Below are 23,664 nucleotides of genomic sequence, written 5' to 3'. Positions count from 1 at the left end.
ATCAAAATGTTCATGTTGTTAGTTCACCACATGAAAATTTTAACTTGGGACAACCTTAAAAAGAGGGGCATGCTGGGACCCTCCAGATGTCATCTCTTGGAGACCCAAGAGGAGACTATAGAGCATCTTCTCAACAGCTGTATTTTCACCAACAGGATATGGGAATTTTTTACCAACATCTTCAAACAGTCTGATAGAGACAAAGAAAGTATTGCCAACACTCTAAACAACTGGAGGAATAATTTTTCAGATAATGAAATTCTCAACTATGCCTGGGATCTCCTGCCAGGTTTCATTATTTGGAATGTGTGGAAAGAAAGGAACAAAAGAATATTCAAAGAGGTAAAGTCTGCCTCACTTAGCCTGGTGGAGTTGATCGTAAAACAACTTAAGGAGACAGTGGGCACCACGGTTAGGAATCTCCCCAAAAATCCTCCCTCAGTAGAAGAGTTAAAAGTCCTCCAGTTGTTAGACATGCAGGGGTTTACTCCTCAAGGTCTAGATAGGAAAGCAAGCATGGGAGATAAGGTGGAGGAATTCTAGCATCCCCCCCCTGAAGTTTTTCTAAAGTACAACATTGATGGAGCTTCCAAAGGCAACCCAAGGGAGGATGGTTTTGGGGGAGTTCTAAGGGATGATATAAGTAGCATAATCTCCATCTTCCATGGTCACTTAGGAAAAGCCACTAACAACATGGCAGAACTAATGGCTTTGGAACAATGCTTAGAATATTTGATACAGAGAAATTGCCAAAATGTCATAATAGAAGTGGATTCAGAGTTAGTCATAAATGTAGCGAAAAGAATCAATAATGGAACAGGGCTGGAAAAGGTCACGAAACACTGGAGGTTAACTACGGTTCTTCAGAGAATTCAAGTGCATCTACAGGAACTTCGTACTCTTAGATTCATTCATGTGAGGAGAAAGGCCAACAAATTGGTAGACATTCTCACCAACCAAGGTGTCAGCTGCAAGGACAGTGCAATCTTAAGGAGATGGAATACAATGGCGCAGAGCAACCTGAAAAAACTTTTCCATAACCAGGCGGAGGAGGAGAAAGAAGAGTGCATAAGCAGAATGATAGAACTCAACCAGTAATGGGCAGCGGTCAGAGGGCTACTCCAAGTGGGTCAAAAAGGTGCACAATGGAAGGTAAGCCAAGGTTAGAGGTAAAGTGGACCACGATTAGGACTATTCTCAGTGTCGGGAGATAGAGTTTCTTGGACCGAAGAAAGCAGCAAATAAAACTTCCGCATCATCCTAATTTTTCAGTGATGGAAGGAAAAACCGTGTTTGAGCGGTTTCGAGGGGATCGCACAGCTTTTATGTTAAAAAGGGTTTTATATTTTTGGCAGCGATGCCGTAGAAGGCATGACACGTGGTGGAGGGCCCGGTCCAAAAACCACTCTCCCCGCGCCCTAAAGGTCGATGACTTCAGGCGCGCAATTTTTTGCTCAGCCATCCGATGGCTCAAGGTAAATCAACACTCCGGATTCATCGAGCAGTTTGGCGAGGCTCATGGGTTTGGTCACTCTTTGAGCTCCACGTGGCGGTGGGGCCGGAGGGATTCCCGCCCTCATTGCATGCTATCACCCGTGCGTGTGGGCAGGCACGATTTCAATCTCCACCGTCGAATGGCATGTGGAGATTCAACGGATCAGATTGCCCGAAGAAAGCAGCAACTCAAACTTCCGCATTATCCTAATTTTTCTGCGACAGAAGTCAAAACCACCTTTGGGCGGTTTCGTAGCGATCGCACCACTTTCATGTTAAAAGTGGTTTCAGATTTTCTGCAGCGATGCCATAGAAAGTATGACACGTGGTGGGGGGCTCGGTCTAAAAACCACTTTCCCCATGCCCTAAAGGTTGATGACTTCGGGCGCGCGATATTATGCTCAGCCATCCGATAGCGCAAGGTAAATCAATGCTCTGGATACTTCGCGTAGTTTGATGGGGCCCAAGGGTTTGGCCACTCTTTGAGCTCCACATGGTGGTGTGGCCGGAGGGACTTCCGCCCTCATCGCATGCTATCTCCCGTGCATGTGGACTGGCACGATTTCAATCTCCACCGTCGAATGGCACATGGAGATTCAACGGACCCGATTGCTCGGGCGGTCACTCGAGGTAATTGGCGGGCTGCTCTTCAGTCCAACTTGATCTACAGCCGGTGGATCAATTGGCATCGCTCTAAGGACGAGTTTAATGCGGAAGGCTAGGTTTGGCGGGAAAAATTCTTTCCGAGGGAATGTTCCCTAGTTTGTGAATCCGGGCGGTCGTGCTACCTTTATTTGTAGACAACCATGTGTTCTGTTCTTTTTGGATCCAAGTCCAATCTTATGATTTTTTCTTTTGAGATAGGTAAAGTTTGGAGGTAGGGGGTTAGGAATAGTTTTCTTGGGACATCTCCATAGTCATCGTCCATGAAAATATTGATGTAATATATGTACTTTATTTTTTGATTAATGAATTGAAAAGTCCGACTCTTGCATTAGCATATATATATATATATAATTTAACTAATTTAAATTAATTTATATAAATATTTGTATTTATAATAATTATTATTAATATTATTTATTAGTTGTAAATTATTGATTGTTAATTTTAATTTATTAATTAATTGTTAATAATTATTTATTTTTAATAAATATTTATATTAAAGGTAATTATTAATAAATGTGGTTGATATATGTTTATGGACATTTATTAATGTATTTGCGCTAGTTATATTTTTATTTGTCTATCAAAAAATAATATTCTGTTAAATTCTTATTATTAAAATTATTAAAAACACAAAGTTAAACTTTAATATACTATACACACGAATCTCTATGAATTCATAAATAAAAGCTACATTAATGTGTGAATATCACCAATATCCTGTTAAAAGATTCCATCATATAATTCGATGTCTTCCTGGCCCTATCTTTTCTGTCATCATTCCCTATCAATGAATTTAATAAATTTCCAATTTTTTTCCCTTTACGTGTGTTCTACAACTCAAACAGAAATTTAAACTCTAGTCGAATAATATACACAAATCCATATTCAAAAATAGAAATAAAAAAATATGAATTCAGAAATAAAATTACAAAAAGGATTATGCCATCAAATTTGGAATAAGCAGGATTGTAACCATCGTGAAAATGTTCCAAATTATGAGGCAGTATGTTTGATTAACCATTCAGAAATCATATAATTTAATGTGTGAATTAGATTATCAATAAATAGTCTCAATGTTACAGGGAATAACTCTTTAGGATATTTTAATTTTTCAAAAGTAGTTTTCATTCTTAATTTTTCTCATGAAATTCGCAATTTATAATAAAACTGGGTAACATAGTATATTAATTTTTTTATTTTTATAAATAAGGTTATTTTCACACTCCAAATAATGAAAATCCAAATATATGATATATTTTTAATCACATCTAATAAAAAAGCATGATAATATATTTTTAATACCATCCTGTAAAAACAATTATGTTTATATTTTTTAATAATAATAATAATAATTATTATTATTTTTAAACAGTGAAAATAAATTAACAATAATATTATATTATTATTATTATTTTCATCAAATGTGAAATATGTCTATGTATAATCTAAATCTTCTACAGCTTTTTTGTTAAAGTTACAAATTTTAGTTGTGTATAACTCAAGTGCTCCAAAAATATTTTAGCGTGTTTAATCAATTTATGCATTTAGAAACAAATTTTAATCTATTAAAATTCATAATCTTACCAAAAGTTACATGGCCAAATTATTACGAACAAATAAAAACATAAAATAATTGAAGTATGCTTTTGTTCTTCTCGTAAATGAGCACCATGATACACATAACACCTACTCTCCTTAAAAAAATGCATGATGGGGTGGTTGGTGATGCCCTAAACATGAGAAATAGTGAGGCCCTAAGCATGATAAATACAATGCGAGATTTCCAGCCATGCTTTTTATTCGGAAACTGAAATTTCAGATTAATTTCCAAAACTTTAATCTCACTCTTCCCACCAACTTGGATATCTCAATTATAGGTTGATTTGATGAGGAAATGTTATGAAACTAGCTCACAAAAATATAGAAAAGATAGATAAACGCCTTAGAATTCAGCCTCTTCAAGGGGGAAACCTCCTTTACATTACACAAATGAACAATTCTTCGATGATACAAATGACAGACCTCCTTTATATATAGGAGTCTAAGGGGTCATAATATAATCAGAGCCGACATAACAATAATAATGTAAAGGCACAATAATAACAATAGTGGGCTTCTATGGGGCACAATAGTAACAATATGGGGACTACATGGGTACAACAATATAATATGGGAGTTGTATTGATAACAATAAGGGGTTACACTAGTAGTATAGGGGCCTAACATGCCTTTCTCCTTTAAAAAGTGTTCACCTCAACGCTTGAGTAGTTCTTGATGCTTCTGTATAAAATTCTTGTCCCCCCATGTGGAATCTTCAATGGGTAAGTTATTCCACTTGATGAGATACTCTGAAATTGATCGATTTTGTAGCTATCGGGTTCTTGTTTCTATGACTGTTTCAGGTTCCAATATGATTTTTCCTTCCTCTTCAAGTTCTGGCAATATTGTTTGAATTGGGATCTTCTGCAACTTTTGAATGAGTGGCCACACTTCTTCGTCCTTCTTCCATTCATCCCTTGCTTCATTTATCCAATCTAGTTGGATAATAGAAATAACACAAAGCAATGCTTCCACATTCTCATCCTTTCTTGAGAGTGCATCTGCAACAAAAAATTTCTTCCCTTTTCTGTAGATGATGTCAAAGTCATAACCCAACATATTTGTGACCCATTTTTTTTGTTCTTTTAAAGACAATATCTGTTCTAAAAAGTATTTAAGACTATCATGATCCATTTTTACCTTGAATTGTCTTCCCATTGGGTAAGGTCTCCATTTCTTAAGTGCATGTAGTATTGCCAATATTTCCTTCTCATAAATAGCTTGCTTAAGATGTAGCTGTAAAAATACCCAATCACTTACATCAAAACTTTTTTCACTACGATGTTGACCTACCTGTTGTTTCATTTGATTCTGCACCAAAGTGGCATTATCCTTTAAAATTTGGAGAACTTGGTGTTTATGGTCGATGTGATCTTTCAATGCTTGAACCTTTTTCTTCTTGATATGTCCTTCTATCTTGAGAGTTTGAGGAGTGGTAATTTCTTCCAATGCTTTACAAGATATGGTTAGATTCATTTCTTGTTGCTTGATGTGATCTTTCACTTCTTGAACATTTTTCTTCTTGATATGTCCTTCTATCTTGATAGTTTGAGGAGTGGTAATTCTGGCCAATTCATTACATGATATGTTTGGATTCATTTCTTGTTTCTCGATGTGATTTTTCACTTCTTGAATCTTTTTCTACTTGATATGTCCTTCTATCTTGAGAGTTTTAGGAGTGGTAATTCTTGCCAATGCTTTAAAAGCTATGGTCCGACTCATTTCTTCTTTCTCTCGAGTTGAGTCCTAGCGTATATTATCTTCTTTTGATGTTTCTTGATCCTTTTCTTCCTCCTCTTCATACTCTATGTAACATAGTTTCTTCTTAGCATACTTATGACCTTTAGTGCATTTGCTATCACAATTGTAACAAAGCCCTTTTTCTCTTTTTTCTTCCAATTGTTGTGGTGTAACCCTTGTAGGTTGTGGAAGGCTAGGAGAAAAAACATTTCCATAATTATAGTTACGAGTGGTGGGATTCCTTGTTTCCATAATTTCACCTTCAATTTTTCTTGCCCACCTAAACACCTTCTCCAATGAATCAGGTTCCAAAAAACGAACCTCATGCTGAATGTTATCCTTTAAAGTACTTATGAAGACATCAATCCTTTGCTTCTATGGAATATCATTTATCCTTATATTCAATTTTTGAGAGTCCTCAACGTGCTCTACCATTGAACACATTTGTTTGAGATTTATCAATTGGCTAAAGAAGGTGTTTCTCTTTGTATCCTCATAATGTGCTATCATTTCCTTCGTGAAAATTGACCACGTAACAAGTTGTTTACGAGAACAAAGAACTTTATACCATAAAAATTGATCCGATTCTAAATATGGAGATGCAATACATACCTTTTGTAATAGTGTTACACCATGTAGATCAAAATATTGCTCCATCTGAAGTATCCAATTTATCGGATCCTTGCCATCAAACTTCCTCATGTCGCCTTTTCTTGATTTTAGGAGTTCGATTTTGAAACGACTATAACTCTGTAATTTTGGCTCTTCCAGTTTTGAAATTATGATCTGTAGTAGCACTCTGTTTCTTCTTTCCAATGCCACCAGTCTGATCAAAATTGGATTCTCCAAGAAAGAGTTATGCACAATCTTCCAAGATGACCTGATTATATACCTTTTTAGAAGAGCGAACTTGTATGGAGCGCCACGCGTCACTGTTTTGACCTTAGGATCTGAAAACTATACATAGGAAACTACAATCCGTCCTCTTTCTATAACTTCTTACGAAATTTCAATTTGATGCTCAAAACAAAAGTTATGACGATTTTCCCCAGGTCACCTATTTGGAATGTAATTCAGGAGTCTGCAAAATGGCCAACTTCCTCAGATCATATCTTTGCAAATATTGCGCAAAAAGCTCCGAAATTGGAACCTGTGGTTCAGTGCGATTTTGTCTCAAATGGCGTTTTTTTAGCTTCTGAAACGTCGCAGAAAAAAAAGGTTATAGTGAAAATGCCACGGTGACCTATTTGGAGCAGTGAAACCCTAGAATCCAAAGCTCTGATACCAAATGTTATGAAACCAGTTCACAAAAAGATAGAAAAGATAGATAAATGCCTTAGAATTCAGCCTCTTCGAGGGGCAACCTCCTTTACATTACACAAATGAACAATTCTTGGATGATACAAATGACAATACCTCCTTTCTATATATAGGAGTCTAAGGGGTCATAATATAATCAGAACCGACATAACAATAATAATGTAAAGGCACAATAATAACAATAGTGGGCTTCTATGGGGCACAATAGTAACAATATGGGGACTACATGGGTACAACGATATAATATGGGGGTTGTACTGATAACAATAAGGGGCTACACTAGTAGTATAGGGGCCTAAAAGGAGAAGATACATTATTTTCTCTCATCCATACAAAATTGTCAGTATCAATCTTGGAATAAAATAAAGATCCAAAATTTTTGGCTTTTTTCAACTATGCATGATTCTAATATTTACCGCCACATCATCTCCCATCTAACCATGTTCAATGATTATTTCTAACAATTGAATCTTTAGTTGACTTCACTCCTCTAAACTATATAACATAAATTCTCCTCTAGATTACATGACATAAATTATTATACATTATTGTTAGCAATTGAAGAGATGTGATATTAATGTTGAAGTACAAAACTTCATTGAAAATTCATGGTAATGGTATATCTACCTATGTTACTCCCTCTATGCTCATTTTAAAATTCAAAAGAACTTCCCATGATCATCTCCCTTTGCACCAACTCTTAGATTTTGTGCTTTTGTTATCAAACCATAATGATGGAAGATTTTGGAGAAGAAAGGATGGTGTCCCAAAATATATTTAAAATTCATAAAAAAAAACATAAAACTATGTCATATGTGTAACATTTTACCTAGTCAACTCTTTTAATATATTTTTACAATATTGACAGTGACAAGTTTTATATTTTTCTTCTTAGGATGATAAATGTTAAAGAAATGTCTTAATGATACTTGTGATATAATGTCGAAACAAATCTTTCCAAATGTTTTACTCTTCAAGTTTCCAGGCATTAAGAACTAACAATTTTGGCAATTTTGGTTAAATTAAAATCTGTTTAGTTTGAGTTTATTAGGATTTGATAATTCATTTCTTTTGAAAAAAGTTAGATAAAAATAATAAGAATGTGGAAATTTTTACACTCTGTTATATTGTGAGAGAAATTTTGGAATGAAATTAAATTCACGTTTTTGAATATTAACATTTTGAGTGAATATTTTCAACATTTAAAAAAAAATAACAAAAAAATAATAAAAAACAAAAAAAATTATACATTACGACAAATATTCATAAACAAGTTAAAATTAACAAATATTCAATAAATTTATTAATTTCAACCTGTTTACTCTTTTCTTCTCCACGTATAATTCCTAGCCCTATCATTTTTATCATCTTCCCTATCTCGAGAAATTTGCATTTTTTATTTTTCACTTTACATTTATTCCATAAATGAAACAACAAGTTACTAATATACACGAATCTCTATGATTTCATAAATAAAAATTAATTTAAAAAGGTATGAGTTCAAAAATAAAAATTACAAAAAATATTATGCCATGAAGTTAGGATTTAGCATAACCATAATCATTGTGAAGTTGTTGAAAATTATGAGAGAGTATGTTTGATTAGACCTTCTGTGATATCCCTAGATCATGTGAATATTTTATTTTACTTGAGATCAAACAAATTATTTAATTTTTATTTATAAAAATTACTATTTCTGGAATTTAATTATTTTGTAATAAAGCATAAGTTATCGGTAAATGTTTATTTATGAATCAGTTTGAGAAACAATTACCTATTCCAACTAATTTCTTGAGGATTTATTCAAGAAGATCAAGAGCATAAGGGTATCTAAGATCAGGAGGAAGAACACTGTGCTAAAGGGTCACGCAATATTGATACGGCTATGTCAGGTTAGGACCAGATAGTGGTGAGACTATAAGTTCTCGTAGAAGAGGTTCCTGAACATAGGAACAACTCGGGGGGGGACTGTTTGGAATAATAGTCTCAAGGTTGGGAGGAAAAGAAACCAGGAGCAAGTTCTAGTTGTGGGCTAACATAGAAGAAAATCTGGAAAACAACGATCCAGATAAGTGGAAGAAATCTTTTTTTTTCAACTACATATTATCCTAAATTCTGATATATATATATATATATATATATATATATATATATATATATATATATATATATATATATATATATATATATATATATATATATATATAGGTATTATTCCTATGTATAGATGTGATTTTCTTACTAAATAAGCATACAATTGTATGGATATGAATTGCTTTCTAAGTAAGTAATCATAAAATTAGAAACTGTCTAAATTATTTTTTGAGTTATTGCTAGAAAAAATTTATATAAACATTGACATCAGAGATAAATAAATCCTCAACATGATTACCGAACAAGACTATATTTAGTATACTTCTTTTTGTTTCTAGATAAACCAAAAAAGATTGAAGCAATATTAAGTATCGACAAGAAACAAATAGAGAAATACCATCTAAACAATTAACAACCCCAGGTACAAATGTAACTATACACAAGAACATGTAATAAAGGAAAGGGAAAACTTACTAGTAAATATGGCCAAAGCAACGAAATAAACCCTAATTCTTTCTCATAGAACAAATGAATGTAAACCCAAATCGAAAAGGGCAAGCTAGGTTAAGCGCTACCAAAATCTCGTGTGATTCACTGGAATACTTGATACCCGATTCTTCTTAACACTTTTAAACACATACATAGAGATATTTTTAACTACGCAATAGGCTTTATACATTGCAGATGTGTTTTGTTATAACAAGTGATAAAAGAAAATCAGATTAAGTGATGCATCAAATTCAAGAACCCGAGGGAATCCTTGTCAAAAGACTCGAGAAATCCTCTGCCTTTAGGAACTAACCCCTACAAACATATAACCAAAAACAGGAACTAGCTTTAGCAGTATGAAACCATGTATACGAGGGAAAATGCTAAATAGCAGCAACCCATGAAGAGGTACGATGGAGGACGTTGCCTCTCATAGCAATGTACAATTAAAATTTAAATAGAATGATAAATTTCATTAAACAGGGACGTATATAACAATATCAAGCTGAGCAGGAGGCTACAGTTTGGAAGCCCAAACCCTCGCTAGAATCCTTCAAGATAAAAACACCATTACATGCCAACATAACCCTCTATTTTCAAATGAGACTTCTCAAAAGGCCAGAGGTCACAAAAGCCCCTTTTAAATTACAGACCCCAAAGGCCGAGAATTTGAAAATAATTCTAAAACAACCATGATAATCGATTTCATTCAAAATAAAACTAAGGGGTTGAACCCCACACATTCTTTAACTAAGTAAGGACCCTTTAGGTTAATATACCCAGAGGCTGCTGCAAACTAGAATCGAAGCGAGGGCTCCATCCGACCTTCACCATGGCTCTTCAAGACTCTGCAACTCCAATAAAAGACAAGGATTAGATACCTTAACTATGTAAAACTGTCAAGCAATAAAACTAGATGTAAATGATTCGAATGGTCTTATACCTAGACTAGGATTGACTGAGGAGACCTTCCATAGTTTATGGTAGCCACATGAAGCTCGAAGCTTGATAAATAATAATCGAAATGTTAAAGTGTTTTATACAAAATAGAGAATAAGTTGAGGAATTATATATTCAACCTCAGATAAGGGGAATGCCAATTACCTATGTAAAGAATTCAATCCGTTCAGCAAGCGCCAGAAAACCATCTCACACGGAATAAAGGAGGTGGAGGTTAACCTCCATAGCAAACATGCATATCACAGCTTGCAAGGAAGAAATGAAACGCGGTAAACACCTAACTGGAAGCTTAGAACCCCAAGTATGCACCTCAACCATTCGATCCTAGATCTGCATCGAGGTCATTGATTCTGGAGGGAATCCCGAGTTACAGTCAGGGCAGTACCATATTAAAAGCGCTAGCAAGGGAGCACTGGCATCTAGGCTGAGTTAACCTCAACCATTAATGTGACATGGACACACAAGGAAGGATAAGTGATTGTAGTTAAAGACTAAACAATTCATCCAAGTGTAATATGAAAAGAAGTATAAGGTTCATGATTCGAATCATATTTGGTAGGATAGATGTTACATCGTAAAATCAACAGAGTGCTGTAATAACATATGTACTAGCCTGACAGTGACCTTTTTAAGGCACAACCGAAATCTAATGACCAATTTCGATAGTTGTTTAAAACGAATATTCACACTATAATTTTTGTAAAGTAAAATAATGAGCTACAAGTATTACGTTGTCATTATCAAGATTAACTATATAATATTATGGTATATGTATATCTATATCTATATCTATATCTATATCTATATCTATATATATATATATATATATATAGATAGATATATATATATATATATATATATATATATATATATATATATATATATATATATACTTTTATTAGTTTGTAGATGTGTGACATATGGTATTAGAGCTACTCAGTTTGCTAAACTGAGACCTCTAGAATTAAGTAATAACAAACTTTGTGATATGCAAGTAGGAAGAAGAGGACTGATAGTATGAGGAAAACTGGAAATCTACCACATAAGTCCATAATGGGAACATGACCAACATCATTTCAAGAGGGCAACCCTAAAGTTTGGGTGCAGCTGGGTGATGAGTCGAGAAATGCGAATCCAGATATTATGGTAATTGTACATGAATTCAAATATGAAATGGCTCGATTGCGAGCAAACAATGAGATATTGATGCAGAAACAAGAGAAAATTACGAAGAGTCTATCAAATAGACAAAATCATTGACCATTAGCTCGCAGCCCAGAAACGCGAGAATATGATAGGGGAGAAAGCGTTTCGGACTGAGAATGTGGAAACATAAGGTAGTGAAGAAAACCACGAATAAGAGTCAGATAATGTGTCAAATCACAAGACACAGAAAAGACAGAAATTGGAACTTCAAGGAGAGTTCTGGAAAATTGAGCCTCCTCTCTTCGATGGTGAATAGGAAGAGGCGGCGAAAGCATGGCCCATAAACATGAACAAATACTTCCACCTGTACGAATACGACCATAATCTAAAGCCTCGTTTGGCCATCTTCTAGTTATAGGGGAAAGCTACGTAATGGTGGGAGGAAGTAAAGATAGTTCACAGAGTTAGTGAACAAAGTACAACCTGGGAAAATTTCAGAGTTATTTCAAGGAAAAGTATCTAACAGAAAGGTTTTATGACAAAAAAGTAAAGGAGTTTCATGATCTCCAATTGGGCCAAATGTCCATGGATGAGGTCATAACCAAATTTACGTCATTACTTCGATATGTTCCTTACATACACGAGGAAAAGGAAAAGGTGCAGTGGTTTATTAGTAGTCTTCCACTGTTCATGAAAGAATGGCTGGAGTTTGACAATCCGAAAACCATGGACAAGGTTATTCGTAAGGCACAAATTTGTTACTAGTAGAAGAAACCATAGGGAGATCTGAGAAAAAGGTGGACTGACAAGAAAGGGAGTAAATTTATCTCCAATTACAAAGGGAATAAAGGAACATGCAATAAAGGAGTGTTTAAAAGGAAAACTAACTGGAATTTGAATAGCCAGGCGAAACCGGAATGAATGAGCAAGCTGGCAGAACTGAAGCAGAAACAACTAACAGACCACCTGTACAATGTTGGGGATGTGGAGGCCCACATAATGACAAAAATGCCCACACCGCATAGGAGTTGATCAAATTTCGTAGATACAAGAAGCATCTACTGTGGGAGAAGTGGCAAGAAGCATTCCTAAGATTAATGTTTCCCCTGAAGGCCATCAAGCAAAATTTCAGCCAACCATGGTTGAATTTGAAGATAAAAATTTTTACTGCACTATCTCCATTTTAATTGATCCTGGGGCTACCTTAAGTTATATCAGTCCCAATATTGTGGAAAAATTGTAAATTACAAACTATTAAGTTTAAAAATCCTTGGTTAGTACAACTAGCCACAAGAGCAAAGAGAAGAGTTTTGGCTAAAGTAAATAATTTCCCTTTATCAATAGCTAATCATTTTATCATGGAAGATTTGAACATATTATCATTAGGGTCTTATGATATTCTGATAGGCATGGACTAGTTGGAAAAGCACTGGTCACTTATTAATTGTAAAACCAAAACCATCAATTATCGAGATGAGAAAGGAGAAATATTAGAAATGCAAGGTATTCAAAAACCTCTATAGATAAGACCTATAGTAGCATCCCAGTTAGAAAAATGCATCAGAAAGGGTTGCCAAATTTATGAAATACAAGTAGGATTCGATGAATCTAAGGATAAATTTGACTCTTTTGAAAACATACCAGTGGTACAAAATTTCCCAGATGTATTCCCTGAGGAAATCTTAGGCCTACCCCCAAAAAGAGACATCAATTTCACCATTGAGCTAATTCCGGGAGCTGCCCCAGTCTCTTGAGCACCTTACTGCATGAGCATCCCAGAGCTCACTGAATTAAAGATGCATCTCCAAGAGCTTCTATATAAAAATTACATCTGACCTAATGTGTCGTCTTGGGGAGCCCTATTGCTCTTTATTAAGAAAAAAGATAGAACATTGCATATGTGCATGGGTTACGATCAGTTAAACAAGCTGACCATTAAAAATAAGTACCCTTTGCCCCGTATAGATGAGTTATTTGACCAGGTAAAGGGGGAAACTGTATTCTCAAAGATGGACCTTCGCTCACGTTGTCATCAAATCCAGATAAAGGAGGAGGATATAGCAAAAACAACATTCAAAACTCATTATGGGCATTACGAGTTCGTAGTTTTCCATTTTGGATTGACTAATGCCCTAAGAACATTCATGTGTCTCATGAACAATATTTTTCATCAACACTTAGACAAGTTTGTATTAATCTTTATTGGTGACATACTAATCTACTCTTGGAACATAGAAGAACATAAGGAGCATCTCCGCATTATTCAAGTTCTAAGAGAGCACCAGTTGTATGCCAAATACAACAAGTGTAATTTCTTCAAGGATAAAATACAGTACCTGGGACATGTCATCACCAAGAATTGAATCGCGATAGACCTAGAGAAAATAAGAACCACCATGGAATGGCATGTACCTAAAGATGTAGCTGACATAAGATCATTTATGGGTCTAGCTGAATATTATAAACATTTTTTGGAAGGTTTCTCTAGAGTGGCTTATCATATTACCTCTCTATAGAAGAAAGGAAAAACTTTAGATGGATCCCTGACTGTCAGCGGAGCTTTGATCAACTCAAGCATCTACTTACCACCGCACCCATTTTGAGCATTGTTGATTCCAATAAAGAGTACGTGGTTTGTACGAATTCTAGCAAGGAAGGTGTAAGCAGCATACTAATGCAAGAAGGCAGGGATATGGCCTATGAGTTAAGGAAGATTAAAGAGTATGAACAAAAGTATTTGACATATGATTTAGAACTGACAACAGTGATTCACGCTTTAAAAATGTGGTGACATTACTTAATGGCTAAGAATTTCCTACTAATGACTGACCATCATAGTCTAACAAACTATTTCAGATAGCCCACTTTAAATGCTAGACAAGCTCATTGGGCAGACTTCGTAAGTGAATTTGATTTTGAAATTAAACATTTGAAGGGTAAAGAAAACCATGTTGTGGATGCCTTGAGTCACAAGGTGCATTGTTTATATGAAATTTCATTCAGTAAATCATGAACAACTTTTTATGAGAATGTTCGTGAATTAGCCATGCAAGATTTTATATACAAACAATTATGGCAGCAAGCAAAAATTTTGAACAGCCATGAACAACAATTAGGATATGAGGTAAATTTAGAAGAATTGTTGATTTATAGGAAAAGGCTATATATGCCTAAACAAAAACAACTCAAGAATTTAATTTTAGATGAATTTCAAAAGATTCCTTATGCAGGCCACCCCAGATACCAGAAAATGATTTATGCCTTGAGAAAATAATTTTTCTAGCCTGGTATGAAGAAGGAAGTAGTAGAATATTTATCTAGATGCCTGGAGTCCCAGAAAATAAAAGTTGAACACCAACACCCAATGAGATTACTTCACTCTCTTCCTATTCTAGAATGGAAATGGGAAACCATATCCATCGATTTCATTACCAGACTACCAAAGTCCAGGAAGAAAAATAACTCCATCATTGTGGTGGTGGACAAATTGAGCAAATCCACCCATTTCATACCAGTTTTGTCAACTTAATAAGCAGGGTAGATTGCGAACATTTTTATGCAAAACATTTTTAAATTGCATGGGATACCCAAGATGATCATTTCCGAACATGGTGTGAAATTCACATGTGCCTTTTCGAAGGCCGTTTTTGAAGGTTTGGGTACAAAACTACTCTTCAGCATCGCTTACCATCCACAAACAGAGGGACAAACAAAGCGTGTAAATGAATTAGTTGAAGACATGTTGCAAACTTATGTGATGCAACAACCATTAAAATGGGAGGACTACCTGCACTTGGTAGAATTTGTTGAAAATATCAACAAGAAATGCTAAAATAACATTGCTATAGATAGCATTTCAGAATATATTCAATTTTAATTTGTCCTTGAATTAAAATTCTAATTTAGTCTCTCCAGTGGTTTGAAAAAACAATTAATTAATTCATATTAAGTTAATTAGTTAGAGAAATTCAAATATGAAGTCTTTGTGAAGTCATGCAACAATTATTACTTTGATTGAGGAAGTTATCCCTTAATTAAGGGGATAAGGATGAGTTGTATTTGAGTTGTAGTTAGTTAGCTCAGTTAACTGAGTTAAGTATAGTTAAATTAGTTCGAAACAGTTGGAGGAACTAATTGTGAGTTTAGCCAGTTAATGCATGCATGCATGCAACTAGTGTTCTCCAGATAACTGAATATTCTCTCATAAATAACTCATGCATGTCAGTTCATACAAAGACCCAGTTCAGATTAAAGGTAGGGATAGTATACTATCAGTTGCAAGAATATTCCCATGAGAATATCTCTTGCATGCAGAAGGAATTTATTCCTTGAGGGTTGCATAGTTTCTATAAAGGTCAAAGTAGTGTATGAGGTGAGAATCACATAGGTTACAGCTAGAGGACCCAGGGAAAACTACACAAGGAAATAGGAGTCTTGGAGTACAGAGAAGAAGGCATATGTGTTGCCTATTCTGTCTATGGGCAGCAATGAGGGATTGTACTGAGACCTGGATAGCTCGAGAGCTAAAGCTTTGTATAATCCTGAGATATTTCCACTTGTATGATAATATAGATAGCAAGGTTTTTAGCTGAGGCTTTCCCCAGAGTATTCTTCTATGTTTCATGTGTGATTGAATCTTCTTCTCTGTTATATGTGTTATGTTTGATCTTGCTCAAAATTGATTAAGCTTCTGCAAGTTTGATAGTAGAAGTAGATTAAGTATTTTGCTTTAGTACATTGCATAATCAGATTAATCTACAGTGAGAATTTCTACATGGTGTCAAAGTTAGCTGATCCATAGAGAAATTTCTACATGGTATCGGAGCTAAGTTTATCAGAGAAAATGTGATCAGAGATGTGAACAACATATTGAGAAGGGAAAAGTTTGAAGTTTGAAGTTCCTGATCGCAGGTACAAATTCGATTTCTTATCACATCTCAAAGTTCCTCAAGGGTGTTCAATGGCTTGAGACTCGAGTATGCCCTGGATGGTAGCTTGCATTACATAGCATGGAAGGATCACATGGAAGCGGTATTAGAAGGCAATCGTTTGAGTGACTTCATTGATCAAGAAGTCCCCAAGCCAGCAACAACTAATGCCCAAGAATTGGCGCAATGGAAGAAATGTGTGGCAAGACCGAGGAGGATTCTTCTGGAGGGAGTTCAAGACCATATTGTCTCAAGTCTCCATGGGAAGGAGACTCCATTTTCAATGTGGAAGACATTGAAGGACCTATATCAGAACAACAATGACAAGAGGAAACTGGCGTTGAAGGATAAGCTGCGGAAAATCAAGTGTGAAAAGGGTGACATGATTTCTACATATTTGAACAAGCTGACGACCTGCAGAGATGAGCTTGGAAGTGTAGGAATCATGATAGCTGATGATGATATGGTGAGTCTTTCTCTCCTCGGTATTCCTAAGAGCTGGCATAGCTACTAGGACTCAGAGAATGGAAGAGATAAATTGCCAAATTAGGAATGATTGTGGTCATATCTGATTCAGGAGGAGATCAGGAGGAGCACCAAAGATGGTTCTTCATCTAACCATGATGATGAAGAAAATCTAGCCTTAAACAGTAAGGCAAGGAAAGGAAAGGAGAAGGATTCTCATCCCAAATCGAATTCTTCTCATGGAGGGAAGAAGATTGAGAAATCTAAAGTGAGATGCTTTAATTGTCATGAGGTGGGCCATTATGCAACTAATTGTCCATTGAAGAAATCCAAGAAGGGATCCTTGAAAGGATCAGAAGGTGAGGCACTAGCCTCACAGTTCGAATTGGATTTTACCCTCATCGCATGCATGGTTTCATCGAAGATGGGTTATGTTTGGTTTCTTGACAATGGAGCCTCATTCCACATGATTGGCGATAAAAGTTTATTTAGTACCTTGGAGGAGAAATACCTGAAGATACTCATAGAGATGGGTGACGATGAAAGGTTTCATGTTGCAAGAGTAGGCACGATTTCTTTCCAGAGGGAGCATGGAGCTCTCATCACCTTGACAGATGTGAAGTATGTTCCTGGACTGAAGAAGAACTTGGTATCAATCAGGATGTTGGAGGACAAGGGATACGATGTTGTCTTCAGTAAGGGAAAGGTTTTCCTTAGACACATCACCATAGGACAGGTGAAGCAAATCAAATCACGAGTCAAAAACCTATATTCTCTTGAGGTTCAAGATGCACGCAAAGCCTTGAGGAGCAAGGCAAAGGTTAGAGACTTGGTGGTTGAGAGGGAGAGTAAATTACCTCTCAACATGGAGTACCAGAAGAAGTCTCAGATAATTACGGAGGAGCCACAATTGGAGATGGTGAGAGGAGACTGAGTGGAGGCATCCACTCATGCAGAGACCTCTAGTAGGGGGAAATTTCGAGCCAAGTGGGTAGAGGGATCGCATGCAGCCATACCTCCAGGTGTGAGGTGGGGCAATGTGAAGTGATAGTCCCAAGAAGGCTAAAATAGGGGCAGGATCCTTGAGGTACCAAGCCTCTTTGATTAGACCTTGCTACGGGAGCCTCGACGAGGGTAGCAGGACTGGCTGAGTGGATAGAGATGGATGCAGATGGAGTGGCAAAGGGAGCTTCAGCATCAGAGGGTGTTTCTAGCCCAATAGGGAGGTCATTTGGGAGATCAGTTACTTGCTTCTCAGTAACTGAGTTTTAGTGTAGCAGTGGGCATCACGATGCAACATGATGAGAGGAGGTGCAGTGTGGATGCAGTGCTAGGAGAAAGGACCAGCAACAGCATGGATGCAGCAGAAGGAATCAGTGGGATTGATGCAGTAAGAGATCAAAGTGACATAGGCTAAAGCAGTCAGATACTAAAGAGTGCAGAGAAGGATTCACAACAATGCATAATGTTTGAGTCAGCAGAACCACAGAGTTTTCAGTTGACAGAGGCAATAGTAGTCAAAGAATTTGATGACAAAGGCATCATACTGATTTAGGTTGGATATTTTTTGTTTCTAAAGTTGCTAGAGCAATAACACTAGAGAGAAGTGTTGCATGGAGAACATTCCAAAGGTTCAGGATCGGGATCGAGTTGAATTCCTTTCTTGTTGAGAGGGAGCGATGAAAATAGCAACAAGAAATGTTAAACATAGCATTGCTATAGATAGAATTTCAGGATATATTCCAATTTTGAATTGTCCTTGAATTAAAATTCGAATTTAGTCTGACCAACTGTTTGAAATAATAATTAATTAATTCATCTTGAGTTAATTAGTTAGAGAAATTCAAACATGAAGTCTTTGTGAAGTCATGCAATAGTTATCCCTTTCATTGAGGAAGCTATCCCTTAATTAAGGAGATAAGGATGAGTTGTGTTTGAGTTGTAATTAGTTAGCTCAGTTAACTGAGTTAAGTATAATTAAATTAGTTCGAAACAATTGGAGGAACTAATTGTGAGTTTAGCCAGTTAATGCATGCATGCATGCAACTAGTGTTCTCCAGATAACTGAATATTCTCTCATAAATAACTCATGCATGTCAGTTCAGACAAAGACCCAGTTCAGATTAAAGGTAGGGATAGTATACTATCAGTTGCAAGAATATTCCCATGAGAATATCTCTTGCATGCAGAAGGAATTCATTCCTTGAGGATTGCGCAGTTGCTACAGAGGTCAGAGCAGTGCGTGAGGTGAGAATCACACAAGTTACAGCTAGAGGACCCAGGGAAAACTGCGCAAGGAAATATGAGGCTTGGAGGATAGAGGAGAAGACATATGTGTTGTCTATTCTATGTATGACTAGCAATGAGGGATTGTACTGAGAGCTGGATAGCTTGAGAGATAAATCTTTGTGTAATCCTAAGATATTTCCACTTGTATGATAATACAAATAGTGGGATGTCTAGTTAAGGCTTTCCCCAGAGTATTCTTCTATGTTTCATGTGTGATTGAATCTTCTTCTCTATTACATGTGTTTTGTTTGATCTTGCTCAAAATCGATTAAGCTTCCGCAAGTTTGATAGTAGAAGTAGATTAAGTATTTTTCTTTAGTACATTGCATAATGAGATTAATCTATAGTGAGAATTTTTACATGGTATCTGAGCTAGCTGATCCATAGAGAAATTTCTACAGAATTTTCCTATAACAACGGATACCATACATCATTACTGATGAGTCCTTTTTAAGTGTTGTACAGACATAAATGCAAGACACCCTTAAGTTGGAGCAGATCGAAAGACAAATTGATGTTAGGACCCAATATGTTAGAAGAAATGAAGGGGATAGTGAAAAAGGTACAAGCTAATTTGAAAGCCGCTCAAGACCGACAAAATAATTTTGTTGATCAGAAGAGAAGCTTCCGAGAATTCCATGTGGAATACCATGTGTATGTTCGAGTTCGAACAAATAAGAGAACCTTGCAATGGACTGGATGTGCTATACTAGCGCCCCGATTTTGCGAGCCCTTCCAAATTTTAGCTCGAATTGGACCGGTAGCTTACCAAAGAGCCTTACATAGCCACATTCATGTTTACAATGTCTTTCATGTCTCCTTACTTAAGAAATACATTTATGATCCTAAACGCGTTATCAATTGGCAACACATTGAAGTCGAATTGGAAGGCAAGTTCCTGGTTGAACCTCACGGTATACTCGATCGGAGAGAAGTAACGCTGCAGAAACGAGTTATCACCTAGGTTAAAGTGCAATGGCGGCACTATGGGCCAGAAGAGGCCACCTCGGAGGATGAGCAAGTTATGAATGAAACCTTTCTGGGATTGTTTTTTGAGGGAAAACATCGGAATGATGTTACATATTGGGGGGGAAGATGTATTATCCCCATATCATGTGAATATTTTATTTTAATGCAGATCAAACAAACTATTTAATTTTTATTTATAAAAATTATTGTTTCTAGAATTTAATTATTTTTTAATAAAGTATTAGTTATCGGTAAATGTTTTTTTTAGTTATGAATCATTTTGAGAAACAATTACCTATTCCAACTAATTTCTTGAGGATTTATTCAAGAGGATCAAGAGGATAAGGGTATCTGAGATTAAGAGGAAGAAAGTTGTGCTGAAGGATCAGGCAATATTGATACGACTATGTTTGGTTAGGACAAGATAGCGTTGAGATTGTAAGTTCTCATAGAAGAGGTTCCTGAACATAGGAACAACTTGGGGGGGGGGGGGGGGGCGGCGGGGGAGATGTTTAGAATAATAGTCTCAAGATTGGGAGGAAAGAAAGCAGGAGAAAGAATTCTAGTTGTGGATTAACATAGAAGAAAATCTGGAAAACAACGATCCAAATAAGTGGAAGAAATCTTTTTTTTTTACTACATATTATCCTAAATGCTGATATATATATATATATATATATATATATATATATATATATATATATATATATATATATCTATACATACATACATATACATACATACATACATACATACGTGCGTACATATATATATGTATGTATGTATATGTATGTATGTACATATATATATATATATATATATATATATAGGTCTTAGCCCAGTGTATAGATATGAATTGCTTACTAATTAATCATAAAATTAGAATGTGTCTAGATAATTCTCTGAGTTATTGCCAAACAAAATTTATATAAACATTGCCATCAAAGATTAATAAATCCTCAACATGATTATAGACCAAGACTATATTTAGAACACTGCTTTTCTTTTCTAGATAAATCGAAAAAGATTGAAACAATATTAAGTATCAATAGGAAATGAATAGAGAAATACCATCTAAACAATTAACAACCTCATGTACATAGATAACTATACACATGAACGTGTAATAAAGAAAAGTGCAAACTTACTAGTAAAGATGGCCAAAGCAATGAAATAAACCCTAATACTATCTCATAGAACAAATGAATGTAAACCAAAATTGGAAAGGGCAAGCCAGGTTAAGCACTGCCAAAAACCTGAGTGATTTGCTAGAATACTCGATACCCGGTTCTTCTTAAGACTCTTAAACACATACACAAAGATATTTTTAACTATGTAATATACTTTATACATTGCAGATTTGTTTTGTTATAACAAGTGATAAAAGCAAATGAGATTAAGTGATGCAGCGAATTCAATAACCCAATCGAATCCTTATCAAAAGACCTGAGAAATCCTTTTTCTTCAAAAATCAACCCTTGCAAACATATAACCAAAATAAGGAGCTCGCTTTAGCAGTGTGAAACCATGTATATGACGAAAAATGATAAATAACAATAACCCATGAAGAGGTACGATGGAGGACGTTGCCTCCCGTAGCAATGTAGGATTAAAAATTAAATACAATGATAAATTTCATTAAACAAATATCTATATAACAATATCAAGCCGAGAAGGAGGCTACGGTTTGGAAGCCGAAACCCTCGCTAGAATCCTTCAGGATAAAAACGCCATTACAGGCTAACGTAACCCTCTATTTTCAAGCGAGACTTCTCAAAAGGGAAGAAGCCACAAAAGCCCATCTAAATTACAGACCCCAAGGGCTGAGAATGTCAAAATAGTTCTGAAACAATCATGATAATCAGTTTCATTCAAAATCAAACTAATGGGTTAAACCCCACACATTCTTTAACTAAGTAAGGACCCTTTAGGTTAATATATCTAGAGGTTGTCGCAAACCAGAATCCAAGCGAGGGCTCCATCCAGCCTTCACCATGACTCTTCAAGACTCTGCCACTCCAATAACAGATAGGGATTATAGCCCTTAACGATGTAAAAATGTTTATCAATAACATTGAAGGTAAACGATTCGAATGGTCTTATACCTAGACTAGGCTGGACTGAGGATACCTTCCGCAGTTGATGGTAGCCACATGAAGCTCACACCCTGATAAAAAAGAACCAAAATGTTAAAGTGTTGTATACAAAATGGAGAATAAGTTGAGGAATTATGTATTCAGCCTGAGATAAGGGGAACACCAATTACCTGTGTAAAGAATTCAAACCCTGGAGCAAGCACCAGAACCCCAGCTCACGTTGAAGAAAGCAAGTGGAGGTTAACCTCCATAGCAAACGTTGGTATCACAGGGTGCAAGGAAGAAATGAGACGCAATAAACACCTAACAAGAGGCTTAGAACCTCGAGTATGCACCTCAGTCGTCCGATCCCAGATCTACATCGAGGCCGTTGATTTTGGAGGGAATCCCAAGTTACTGTTGGGGCAACACCATATTAAAAGCGCCAGTAAGGGAGCACTTGCATCTAGGCTGAGTTAACCATGGCCATTAATGTGACATAGACGCACAAGGATGGATAGGTGATTGCAGTTAAAGACCAAACAATTCATGCAAGTGTAATATGCAAAGCAGTGTAAAGTTCATGATTAGAATCATATTTGATAGGACAAATGTTACATCGTAAAATCAACAGAGTGCTGTAATAACATATGTACTGGCCTGACAGTGACCTTTTCAGGGCATAATCGAAATATAATGACCAATTTCTATAATTGTTTAAAAATGAATATTCACATTGTAATTTCTGTAAAGTCAAATAATAAGTTACAAGTATTATATTGTCATTATGAAAATTAACTCTATAATATTATCGTATATAGTAAATATAAATTTTTTGTATGAACTTTTATTAATTAATAGATGTGTGACACCCTCTAGCCATTTACATAAAATACTTATTAAAAGATTTTATAATATAATTCAATATATTTTTTTACACCATCAATATTTGTATAGCTATAATTTTATTAATATATTTGAATATCAATTATTAAATTTTGTACTTAATTAAATTTAATGAGTAATATATACTACCAATACATTTAAAAAATTAATAAATTCCTCATCACTAAATTTAATAAATTTAAACTCTTTATCGTCATTTCGTATCAATGAATTTAATAGCGTAAAAAATATTTTTTACTTTACATGTTCTCCATAACTGAAATACCAATCTAAACTTTAGTAGACTAATATGCACGATCCTCTATGAATTCATAAATAAAAATTAAAAAGAAAAGAATTGAGAAAAAAAATAAAAATAGTATACCATGAAGTGGCCATTCAACCGTAATCATCGTGAAAATGTTACAAATTATGAGATTATGTTTGACCAAACTTTCCTAGCCATTCAGAGAAGGAAATCCTTGGTAGATATCACACGTAATCTGTTAAAAGTTTTCCACTGAATGAACTAGATTACCGAT

General features: G+C 35.4%; 1 long non-coding RNA gene across 1 annotated transcript; it reads right to left on the bottom strand.

Annotated features, from left to right (window-relative positions):
- Positions 1 to 22,022: 22,022 nt before the first annotated feature.
- On the bottom strand, positions 22,023 to 22,541 carry LOC149145019 (uncharacterized). The gene is made up of 3 exons (XR_016264839.1): positions 22,429 to 22,541; positions 22,268 to 22,329; positions 22,023 to 22,172 (listed from the first exon to the last, which is right to left on the bottom strand). It is a non-coding gene; the product is annotated as an uncharacterized LOC149145019 (long non-coding RNA).
- Between the last annotated feature and the right edge of the window lie 1,123 nt (positions 22,542 to 23,664).

The sequence above is a fragment of the Pinus tabuliformis genome, chromosome X, assembly GCF_031772625.1.
Source record: "Pinus tabuliformis cultivar Carrire ecotype Pingquan chromosome X, CPIR1, whole genome shotgun sequence".
In the NCBI taxonomy this organism is placed as follows: domain Eukaryota; kingdom Viridiplantae; phylum Streptophyta; class Pinopsida; order Pinales; family Pinaceae; genus Pinus; species Pinus tabuliformis.
Note: the sequence above shows the minus strand (reverse complement) of the source record. Positions and strands in the feature narration are given on the sequence as shown.